Source organism: Molothrus ater, chromosome 16 (genome assembly GCF_012460135.2).
Source record: "Molothrus ater isolate BHLD 08-10-18 breed brown headed cowbird chromosome 16, BPBGC_Mater_1.1, whole genome shotgun sequence".
Taxonomy (NCBI): Eukaryota; Metazoa; Chordata; class Aves; order Passeriformes; family Icteridae; genus Molothrus; species Molothrus ater.
In genome coordinates, this window is record NC_050493.2 from 15971913 (window position 1) to 15983649 (window position 11737).

At 56.6% G+C, this 11737-nt stretch overlaps 1 long non-coding RNA gene across 1 annotated transcript; it reads right to left on the reverse strand.

Moving 5' to 3' along the window:
• Nucleotides 1-970: 970 nt before the first annotated feature.
• Nucleotides 971-3526, reverse strand: LOC129046856 (uncharacterized). Its single transcript, XR_008508648.1, has 3 exons — nt 3437-3526; nt 2427-2513; nt 971-1179 (listed from the first exon to the last, which is right to left on the reverse strand). It is a non-coding gene; the product is annotated as an uncharacterized LOC129046856 (long non-coding RNA).
• Nucleotides 3527-11737: the final 8211 nt, after the last annotated feature.

Here is an 11737-nt window from a genome sequence, read left to right on the forward strand (position 1 = left end):
CATTCCCACTGCCCCCCCAAGTCAAGCAGCTCTGCCAGGACAGGGTGATGGGACATCATCACACCACTGGTTGCTTTGTGAGTTCTTGTCTGAAGGAGGAAAGTGATAACTGGAATCATCTCTGTGCACAACTTTCTTAATAACTTCCAGGTGAAAAACAAGGTGGTCTTTAAACCCACAGCAGAGGCATGAGTGGTCACACTCGTCCCATCTTCAGACCTCAAGGCTGACCCTCTTCAAATGTCCTTTTCAGAAACTCCCAGATCTTCACACTGGAGTGAAAGAGCTATGGTAGAACATCACTCTTCTGTCACTCTTGTAGCTGATGTTGTCGTGTCTAGTGAAAGTTCATTGATGGAATCCTTCTCCTCCTGTCTTTTCTGGCTTCTCCCTTGGCTGAGGTTTCTCATGGTGAAGACACCTGCCAGCTCGGAGCCAAAGACCAAGGTCCTCAAATGCACTGGTTGACTCACAGTCACTGACCCAACATGAGATGACAATGTCTTCTGGGCCACTGGCACTGAGATCTGGAATCAAGCTGTTGTCCCTGACGTAAAAGTCTTTGAGAAGCCATTTGCTAATTCCCCTGAGTCACCCGCTCCCTCTGGCTGTTTTGAAATTCATATCTAATGAGTGGTTTTGGTGAAGGAATTCTGCAAAGATGCAAACAATTCCTTTGCCAAAATAAATGGAGCCAGAGCTGGCCTTATAAACATATAAATCATTTCTAGTTTTTAGCTTGCAAACAATATACTTGTTTCTTGGTGCAGATTTGGGGTACAGCAGGAGGAACAGGGTGGGGAGGAAGCCAACTGAAGTCCCCCCCCCCCCCCCCCAAGGCAGCCCAGGCCTTCCTCAGGACATAGCATGGGACATCAGCCACCATCCAGAAAGCCTCCAGGAGAAGGAGCTCCAGAAAGTCCTCCAGAAAGTCTCCAGGAGGGAGGAAAATTGGGCTTTTGACCAGCTTTTTTGGTTATTTGCTCCTCAAACCATCATCTGCAGCAAATTAACTCAACCAATTCTTAATTTGCTCTCCAAGTGAGGGATGACATGTCCTGGGCCAGGCAGGGAGGAGAAACATCCTTGGGGCTGCAGAACATTGCACTAGGACACGTGTGATCACACTGCACAGGGCTGGCTAAACGTGCCTGCTCTTCTCTGCTTCACACAGGATTGCTACAGGACAGGAGAAAAATTGTGTAAATCACCAAAAACAGGCAGAGCAAGGCCCTGCATGGCCTGCAGTAGATGGAGCTCACTGGGCTGCAGCTCCCTCTGCCATTCCTCTGACCCCCATGACACTGGTGGGGACACGGGAGGCCCTTGGCTTTGGCACCCACTTGCCCAGGAGCTGGGTGGTGACAAACCTATGCCCAGTGAGGGGAGCTGCTCCTGTGGAAGAGGTTTGCACCGAGCTCATGCTAACCGCATTTTTTCCCAAATAAAGTGTTCTAGCGTGGTCAAATTTGAGCATATTCCAGGAACACAAGATGAAGCTCAGCCTCTCTTCCCTCTCTACTTGCCAAATTGCTTCAAAGACAGAATTTTAAAATGAGAACAAATCCTTTATTTTTTCCCTTTTCCCCATTCTTGGAAAGAGCCATGATCTTCAGCTGAAATTTTCCCCAAAAATTTAACTGGAGGCTGCAATCCATCCTGCACAAAATTGCCACCCAGCCTGGGATGGTTTAGCAAAGCTGGCAGCAGCTGCAGGCAGGGTTTTTCAGCAGGAAGCACTGAACATCCTTAAGAGTCAAGGGCACCTCCAGTCCCCACCCTGAGTACATGGAGCCCATCTGTGGCACACAGGGAGCGCAGCCACATCATTCCCAGGACACCAAGGATGTGCCTCACTCTGGCAGGGGCTCCTTCCCTTGTGCTTTTCCCAGGCCTGCAGAAGGCAGGCAGATATCCAAAGCCGTTCCTCACTTTCACAGCAGATAAGCTAATTGTCGGATGTGCCCTTTGAGATAAGCAGAGCCAGGGTTTATGAGGGAACATGTGTTCTTGGGAAAGCTGTCACCCAGCTGCAATGCAGGTGATAACCCAAGGTCGGGCAGGCTCCCTCCTCAGGGAATCAGGGTGTTCCTCAGCCAAGGGGGCTCAGGGGCAGTTGCCTTGGGCCACAGTGTTGTGGTTTTTGGGGACTCCTCTCCTGCTTCCCTACTTCATTATTGCTGAGCAGGGAAACTCTGCAGTGCAGAGCACTACCAAGTCCTTGTAGAGAGAGACCCTGTTCTTCAGATGTTTGCAATTCAGCCAAAAGTTTAATGTTATTGAATACCACAAAAAAAAATCACAGTGAGGTTGTGCCAGGCTGTTGGTGATGGGGAGGATTCCCTGGCAGCACTGGTGAGTGCTGAGCCCCTGCCAGAAGCATGAATGGGAGCAGGAGGTATCTCCCCCCATCCCTGAATACTCACGTGGCTCCATCACTGTGGCACTGGCGTGGCACTGGTCAGCACTGGGGGAAGCCAAGGCACGGAAACTGAGTCTCAGTCCAGAAAGAGCTGAGCAAGAGGAAGCTGTGGGTGACCCTGCAGACTCTTCTCTAGCCAAAAACCTCCAGAGGGGGCCTGCCACCCACACAGCCTCCAGACCACATCAGGGGCCAGATTTCCAAAATTTCACAGAAATATTGAGAGCAGGGATCCCTTAGAGGCTCTTTCAGCCTGCCCTGACTGCCACCAGCCTGTCTGGGAGCAGCCAGGTCCTCAGCTCTCCATTGGGGATGGCAGAAGCTGCCATGGCACAGCAGGCTTCACCCCCATGTGAGCCACATGCCAGCAATGCTGTGCTGGAAGGCTGTGCTGCCCAAGTGACTTCCACCAAAATCTCTCCCACACAGTCTTCCCTGTCATGGGGAGAGAGCTGCCATGCTCCTCCAGGGCCACAGTCACATTCCAGGTGTGCAAGGCACAAGGGAGTTGTGAGCCAGCATGTCCCCAGTGCCAGAAGGTACTAGGAGGGTGTGTGGGAGAAGGCTGTGGGAGGAGACCTACTTGTCTGCCCCTCGGGGAGACTGACCCACTGCCTGGCCCTGCCTGCTCGGACAGCAGCCCTGCTACCCTGACCAGGACCTCCCAGCCTGATTGTGGGCTGGGAAAGATCCAACCAGCCTGGCTCCCAGCACTGGGGATACTCTGTCCCATCTGGCTCCCAGCACTGGGGATGCTCAGTTCAGCCCAGCCCTGATCACTGAGGATGCTCAGCCCACTCTGGCTTCCAGCACTGGAGATGTTCCATCCAGCCCAGCTCCCGTGCCACCAGCCCCAGCTGCACCTGCAGCACCTGACAGCCAAGGCCCCCCCACCTCGTGATCCCACCGTGCCCCTCCCCGGGGCTGCGGCCAGGCCACGCTCCCTCCCCCCGCGGCTGAGCCACCCTCGCTCCGCTGTCCCTTCCCACCCTGCCTTGAGCAGCCATCACTCACCAGGCTTTGATTACGGCCACAAAGGAGCCTTGGAGGAGCCACGGGAAGCTGGAGGGAGGCAGGCAGATGATGAAAGAGCTGTCAAATGGGATTAAACAGTAACCGTCTCCTACACTGCTGGGCAGCAGGAAGGGGGACAGATTGTACCGGATTGTAATGCAGGAGCCCTCCCGCTGGCGGAGCCTGCCAGCGCCGTCCCCCATGGGCTGCAGCTGCCGTGCCCGCCAGCGGGACAGAGGGACAGAAGGGCAGAAGGGCAGAGGGGCAGAGGGGCAGAGGGGCAGAGGGACAGAAGGGCGGAGGGGCAGAGGGACAGAAGGGCGGAGGGGCAGAAGGGCAGAAGGGCAGAGGGACAGAAGGGCAGAGGGGCAGGCAGCCCTGGCGGGTGGTGGTGCTGGGCAACTGCCCGGCAGAGAGCACCCACAGTGCTCTCCCACATCTCTCCCATATCCACAGTGACATCCCTAAGCCCTGGGTGAGACTCCCCTCCGTGTTCTCTCGTGAGCTGAGGAAGACACACTTGGAGTTCCCAGGCAGGGAGAGCCCCCAGAGCTTTGGATGGAGGCTCTGCCCACCCCTAACCTGCATCTGGTGATGTCCCCCTGTCCTCACCAGCACCTGTTGCTGCCAGCATGGCCCTGGTCTCTCCTGCCAGCCAGTTCCCAAGGGGCAGATGGTCTGGCAGGTGACACCTCACTTGAAGTGTCCTTCTTGCCAGCCCTTGGGTAGAAACTCCCTTTTTCCTTGCCTGGCCTTCAAGCAGAGGATCCCAGAGGTGGGGTAGGTGTAGGCAGATGCTTTCTCCCAATACACCAGAGCTGCCCAGGGAATTTCTGCAGCTCCCCAGTATCGCGGGTGATGCTCACCCCAGCATGAAGACCTCTGGGGGCAGGATGGGCATTGGGGTCCATTCACACATCTTCCTGCCAAGCTCGAACAGCACAGCAAGCAGCTCAGGGGAGCTGTCAGCTGACAGCTCTGGAGCTGTCCTTTCATGGCATGGACATCTCCAGGCTTTCCCAGGGGCGCATGGCATCAGGATCTCAGCACTTGGTTGATGAAACACCAGGGTGCTGGCAGGTCTCCCAGAATGCTGAGCCACACTGCTGGCCATGTCCTGGTGCTCCCACCCCTCCGTTCTCTGCTGCTGCTCTGGTTCTGCCTCCACCCCAGGACCAAGTGGCACATGAGGGTTTGGGGTGCTGGAAGCCCAGTGGGGATGCTGTTGTCCAAGGTCCCAAAAAGCCACTCATTCTGGATCTACAGACCAGCGTTGCTGGGGCTGTCCAGGCATGGGAACAGGTCAGGGGTCCAGCAAACCCATCCCCACCAAAACTGGGTCTGTCCTGGCCTGGACAAGTATCTCCTTCTTCCTTCTGCATCTCCCAAATTTCGGGTACTCCAGCATCACCAGGGCTGCTTTTCACCCCCAGTGGGTGATACAGCAGGGTAGACCTTTCTCTCCTGTGCATGGAGCCCACTCTGGATGTGCTCCGGTGGGCACTGTAAGGTTGTCTCCCCACAGGAAAGGGACAGGCAAGGCACAGGCAGGGGACAGGGGGACAGGCCCGATCCTTGTCCTTCCAAGCCCCCAGGCAGCAAAGCCCTTGGGATCCCCCATTGCCCCACTGCCTCCCCACCCCAGCTTCGTGTGGGAGCCCCAGCCAGGCGCTCACAGGCAGATCCCTTCCACTCCCCCCTCGAGCACCAAGTCCTCACCACCCACTCTGCCAGCAGCAGCCCCAGTTTCTCACAGCACCCTCTTTTCTGAGCCATTCGTCACGGCCTCCAGCACAAAAGCCAAGGAGAGAAAGAGACAAGGAGTAGGAAAAGGAAGGAAGATTAAAAAAAAAAATAGAGAAAGGGAGCAAGAAGGAAAGAAAGAGGGAGGACAAGTCGTGAAAAGGGCCAGGTCTGTCGCCGAGAGGGGAGGAGGGGAAATTATGAAATAAATGAAGCACCTCAGCAGTTCAGGGACACTGGAAGACAGCCCGACCGCGGCTGAATTTTAAATGCCTGCCGCACAATCGGTCCCATTTTGCGAAGAGAGGAAACTGTGTCCAAAGACCCTCATGTTTATTCATGAGGAGCCTCGCTGGCCCCTCCCACCCTATTGTCTGGGGGTATTTATTTGGGGGCATCTGTCTGGCCCGATGAATGGCAGAGGGGTAATAAATGGGCTGGTGGGGCCGGGGAGGGGAACTGGCGCAGCCGAGCCGGGCAGTGGCTGCCCTGTCTCCCAACCCCCTTCCCACTCCTCCTCTCAGCCCCCTGCCCCCTGCGCTGTCCCCAGCCCCCAGGGACAGCAGGCAGAGCTGCCCAAAGACCCGTGGCTGCTCAGGGTGACAGGCTGGAGGGGCAAAGCTGGGTGGTGCTGGAGCCGTGGTCTGCTGCAGGCCAGGGGAGTGGCGGATGCCATCCCCACGGTGCCAGCAGCAAGGCCACAACAGGGACACAGAGCACGGTGTGCCACTGAGAGTGGCTGAGTGGGATAGGGCTTGCAGGGGATTTGCCTTTCCTGGCTGGGGACACTGACAGGCAGCACCACGGGCAGCGAGGAAGGGCAGGTAGCCCCCAGGGACAGGCAGGCATGGTCCATGAAAAGGAGGTTCTGATTCATCCACACAAAAGGGCTCGCCGGGACAGTGAGGAGACCTGAATCCCATGTCTGCAGGAGCAGGCCACCCTCTCCCACCTCTCCTGCAGGCAAGGAGCAGCTTCCTCTGGTGGAAACACCTCATCCTCCCATGGTGGGACATGTTCATCATGGGGAGCAAGGAGCCGTTCATCATCCAAACTCACTTTGGTCATGTCAAGGGGCTCAGGTACTTTGAAGCCCAGAACCGAGACACTGGGATGTCCGGGGGATGTGGGGGCCCCTGTGCTGCCAATCTGGCTCTCTGGGAAGCACATCACACCAGAGGAACCCAGCAGCTCTCCTCCCAGTGGAGCTGGTGAAGTGTGGGGGCAGGGTGGCTGAGCTTGTGCAGGCAGCTTGGCTTTACCCATCCCAGCCTTTCCTTCCCCCTTGTGCTGAGGGAGCTGTGTCCCTCCTGCCCACACCCATGTGGGACACAGGAGTGATACTCATTTGCAAAGTCGTTACAAGATCACCCATCTGGAAGCTGAAGCTCATCAGATTTGACCTTGAAGTATAAGCTACAGCCTGGCAGCTGCCAAGGAGAGAGCCAGAAAAGGAGGGGCTCTTGATGGCATGAGAGACAGAGCATGCTATCACCCAGATGCTGGCAGAGGTGATGTGATGCCAGGAGCAGACCTCGGTTGCTCAATAGCCACCTTCACCTCAGCAGCAAGAGCCCTCATGGATCCTCCTGCCCAGGCACCAGGCATCTGAGGATAGTTGTGGGAGATGGCCAGGCAGGGACCATCAGCCTGGCCAGCAGCTCAGGGAGCAGATGGTGCCATCCGCAGGGCAGCACAAACCCCTCCCCACGTGGGCCAGGAGCCAGGGTGATGGTGCGACTCCCCACCAGCACCCACGGGCTCTGTTGGGACAGGGAGGCAGCCAGGGAACAGCTCCCACAGCCGCCATGCCACTCAAAACACAGGTGTGCTCCGTCCTGCCAGCCCTGCGTGGGCCAGCACGCGCCCCCCGAGCGCGGGGGGTGGGAGCGAGGCACCAGAGCCGCGCCTGCCGCCAGCCCCGGCGCTGCTACCCGCTGGCTCAGCAGTTTGCTTGCAAGCTGTATCCGGGGAAGTATTTTTGGAAGGGCATTAAATCATCGGCATAGGAGACACCTCGCAGCCATGTAAGCCCAGGCACAGCTGCCAGCTGCACTTCCCTGATCTCTCCCATTCTCAAACCTTGGCAGAAAGCTCCCCTGCAGTCGCAGCTGGTAGTCACGACATCACTTTGGATCCTTCCGCGCCTCCTCCTCACATCCCAGCCCTTGTGCCAGCTCATGTCCCACCTGAGACAAAGCCTCCAGCAAGTCTTGGGACTATGCAGGCTCCACGCAGGTGCCTCTGTCATAAGTCCCTCTGGGACAGCCACACCAGGGAGCAGATCTCCATGAGGCCAGGTGAGGGATGTCTCCCAGCCTTTTGGGACAGCACCACAGACAGACCAGCCAGATGCTGCTGAGGATCCTACTCCCACTAATGTTATTAAACGCTTGTAACCACCATTCCCACGACTCTGCTCCTAGACCTTCACCTCCTGGTTGGGGTGACACCACACAGCCTGAGAGGAAGGGCAGGAGAAGCTGGAGGGAAAAGAAATGGATGGGAAGACCAGCCTGTGCTTCAGCCCAAAAAATCAAACACCTTTGGAACCAAAGTGGGAATGGGAAAGTGATATGATGAGCTAGAAGCCTCCAAAATCCCATCTCCTCTCCCTTCAGGTGCCACAGAAGAAAAGATGGGGAAAATTACCATGGGTGAGAGAAGATGGTGACCAAATGGGCTCCTCACCAACTCGCCTGCCAGCCAGCCCACATTCCTATGCCTCTGGCAGTGTTTTCCAAACACTCTACGTTTTGGAGACCTCACTCCCCACTAATGAGATGCTTCCCAGGTTGTAATTTGGACAAGTTGGCTTTGGTTGTGAGAAACCAGAAGGAAAATCCTCCCAGCTCTTCCAGCTTCTGTAATTGAATGTGAATTGCTCGGTAAATATCTGCAGCCAAAAAACCCTGCAGCCAAGGAGCAAGGAGGGAATGCTGAGCTCCAGAGGAGATGGATGGCTTCTACCACAGGGTGAGCTTTCTGGCACGCAGGCTTGGCTATCATGACAAAGGGAGAGAGCTGGGGGGCACATCCCCAGCCAGCACCGGCTTTGCCTCATGGAGGTGCTGACAGGTTGGACAGCACATGTGCAGGAAGCTGTGATCCTCCCACTGCCCGTGGGGCCCTGTGCCCTGCAGGGTGATGCAGGCATTGACCCAACCGGAGGGACACTCCTCGGGATGGAGCTGAGTGGAGGCAGGGAGAGCAGGAGGGAAGAGACATGGGAACAGAGTGTCACACAGGCACTGCCTTGTCTGTCATGCACTGTTTGGGCAATGGGGGGTCTCCTGAACCCTAGAGCCACTTGAGTTAGAGGAGGCCCAGCCAGACTTGGGGCACAGCCCGGCCCAGGGCCACAACAGCTGCCAGCAGCCCCTCACAGAGCACCTCACTGCAAGTGATGGGTTCATCTCTGATGCTGCATCCAGGCCTCAGGGATGCCCTGTCCTCCTTCCATGGCCATGGGATGCAGGATAGTGTCCAAGTTGGGATCCACATTCCCCTGAAGAGACAGAATAGCCACAAGCAGCACTGGTCCCCACTGTTGCCCACCACTGATGGGGAAGCCCATCCTGTTCTGCACTGATCCATCCATTCCTTGGCCACTCACCCATCTGCTATCACTCAGCACATGCTGACAGTGGAAGAAGCATCTTGGACAGCCCAGCATGACCCAAGATACTGTGCAAATTCTGCACACATGGAGAGCTGTGAGCTCCTCCCCGTGCAAACACTGACACATGCAATAAGATCCTCAGCTACACAAATTCACTTCTGGGGAGGTATTTAATCAGGCAAGGGAAACAACCCCAGATGCCCAAACTCACTAACAGACAGATGCAAACATCGAGTGAGACACCCAGAGCCCACAACATGTGCATACACACAGTCGGACACATCCATACACAATACCTCATTAAACATGGGCCGTGTACAGTCCCAGATTAGGGCTGTGAGCACCCAGCCAGCCTGGGATAAGGGTTCAACTTCAGCTTTGACAAGTCCTGAAGTCTCACAAGCTGTTCTCATGGGATCCCAACAGCCTGGGTCGTCAGCGGGCACAGAGGGGCAGCCCTGGGCTGGAGCAGGGGGCAGAAATGCTAAAGCTCGTGCAGTCCTGGAAGCAGATTCTGATCCCTGAGCCTGTGGCGAGTGACCGTGGAGGTGCCCCACCCCTGGCAGTGCTCGAGGTCAGGTCGGACAGAAAGATTTCCAGGAGCATGGACCAGATGTTCTTTAAAGAAGTGGGCAAAACCACTCTCCGATGTTACCACCTAGATGGACTTCGGCCCGCTCGTGGGGCCGTGGTGGGAGCAGATGTCGGGACGGGGGGACGCGCGTCCTTCCCGGGTCGGGCCCCGCATCCGCGGCTGCGGCCGCAGGTTCCCGAGACCCCCGTCCCAGGGCCTTTGCTGCCACCTCTCCGCGCTGCCTGGAAGGACAGCCCGGCCCCGGGGGACGCACAGCCAGGTCCCGACCCCGGCCCCAGCCCCGGCCCTGGCCCCGAGAGATGCACAGCCCGGCCCCGGGGGTCACAAATCTTCCGTTCCCCAAAGTCGCTCCTTGCCCCCACACCCTGACCCCTCCGTGTCAGCAAGGTCAGCCCTCGTGGGCTCCAGCATGGAGGAACTCGTGGAACGCGGGAGGTGCCTCCCCTGCTCCTGCTCCCCACCCACCCCACACCAGCCCCACGTGCCCCTTGTGCCCCATCTCAGCTGCACTCCCAATCCCCTCATGCCCCACCTGCCCTACACCAGATGCAGCTCCACTCCCACACCCCTCATGCCCTCATGCCCCTCGATGCCTGTGCTCCTTCTGCACTCCCAGCCCTGCTCTGGCAATATGCCCTGCCTGGCCCCCCTTCCCCGTGCAATGAAGTGTCCCACCTTAAACTGGGAGAATTCCTGTGCTGCTCTGGGCCCAGTGCCTCAGGCAGGGTGTCCTGGCTGAGCTGCCCTTCCCATCTCCGAGGGCTGGTGGGTGTGAAGGGGCTGGGTCCCAGAGGTTGAGAACAAGTGATGAACCACAGGGGTGTAGCTGCCCAAAGCAGCCTCTGCCCACAGTGCAGCTCTCCACACTCCCTCAGGAAACACCAGGGCTGCCCAGCCAGCAGCTGGTAGGATGGGACTGGGACAGGCCATGAGGTGGCTTTTTGGGGTCTGGAGGCCAACAGGCCTAGCAGGACATTCAAACATAGGAGCTGGGCCCCCTCCATGACCATTTCCATTGGAACAAGCAGTGGACTTAAGCAAGTGATCCTGAGAGGCACCACAGGCACGGAGCAGTGCTTCCTTCTCAGCATCACTCTGAGCATGACCATCAGCTTTAAGCAATGTCTTTCCTGCCAAATGCCAGATGAACTTCAAACCCCATATGGGCATCCTGGAGAGAAAGAAGGCCATAATGTCACCAAAACCAAACCCCCAGAGCCAGACCTGGGAAAGAGAAATGCTTCACATCTTCATTGTGTCACCAAGTCCTCAGCAGTACACAGCAACAGGGAAACACAATTATTGAGACAAATGCAGCTGCCTCCCATATGAAAGAAACAGAACTGGTCCAAGGCGGGGAGACTAGGAGGAGGGAATGAGAAAATTTTCATTAAAACTTTTTTTTAATGACAGCAGGGCTGAACGTACATTGCACTCACACACACAAACACACAATAACAAAACAAACAAAAGCTCTGACACACACTGAGGTCCTCCAGTGATCCTTGAATCAGTTTGGGTGGTGGGGGTGGGAGAGCCTCCCTGCAATGCCACCACCTCCATGGATGCCTCTCTCCTACACTGACAAAAGGCAGCCTCACACATGCCTGGAGAAGCGGGTCCCAGAACCCATTTGCTGTTTTTTCCATTGTTTTGCTTTAATGAGTTGCTAGCAAGGGATGACCTTTCCCTCTCCCTCCTCAACAAAGAAATGAATACAATTCTCAAAATCACGGGGGAAAAGAAAACATGTCAGAAAGCACGATGGCTGCAGAGCTACTAAACATGCTGCTGACAAAGATCCAGAGAACCACAGTGAGCTGACATGGCTGAAGAGCCATGGAGGCCAGGAGGCATCAGGAGGACTTCAAGAGAAGGGGATGCTCCTGCAAGCCTGGGGCTGCAGGTGCAAAGCACTCTGGGGGCTTGCCATCTCACTGAGTCACACAAAGTAGGTTCCCAAGAGCTTCTCTGGGGTGGGACTCTGTCTGCCAGCCAGCAAGGGGACTCATGTTCATCCTGAAGAGCTGGCACCCCTGAAAGGAACAAGACCTGCCCATACCCACACACCAGAGTAGATGGGGTCCAGATTCACAGAGACCTCCTCAGGCCCCTGTCCCCACCACCCCACACCTCTTCTGGATACAACAGCAGGGCTTGAACCTCGCTGACCCTGCCCAATTGGGCTTTACCAGGTCCCCGTATATCCCTTTGCCATGGATAAGACAAAATCGTCAAACACTGAAGTCAGCACAGCCCTAAATGTGCCCTTCAGCCTGGATTTATCCTGCCTGATTCCTCACAGGCCTCCAGAGATGCCTTCTTCAATTCAGGGGCAATG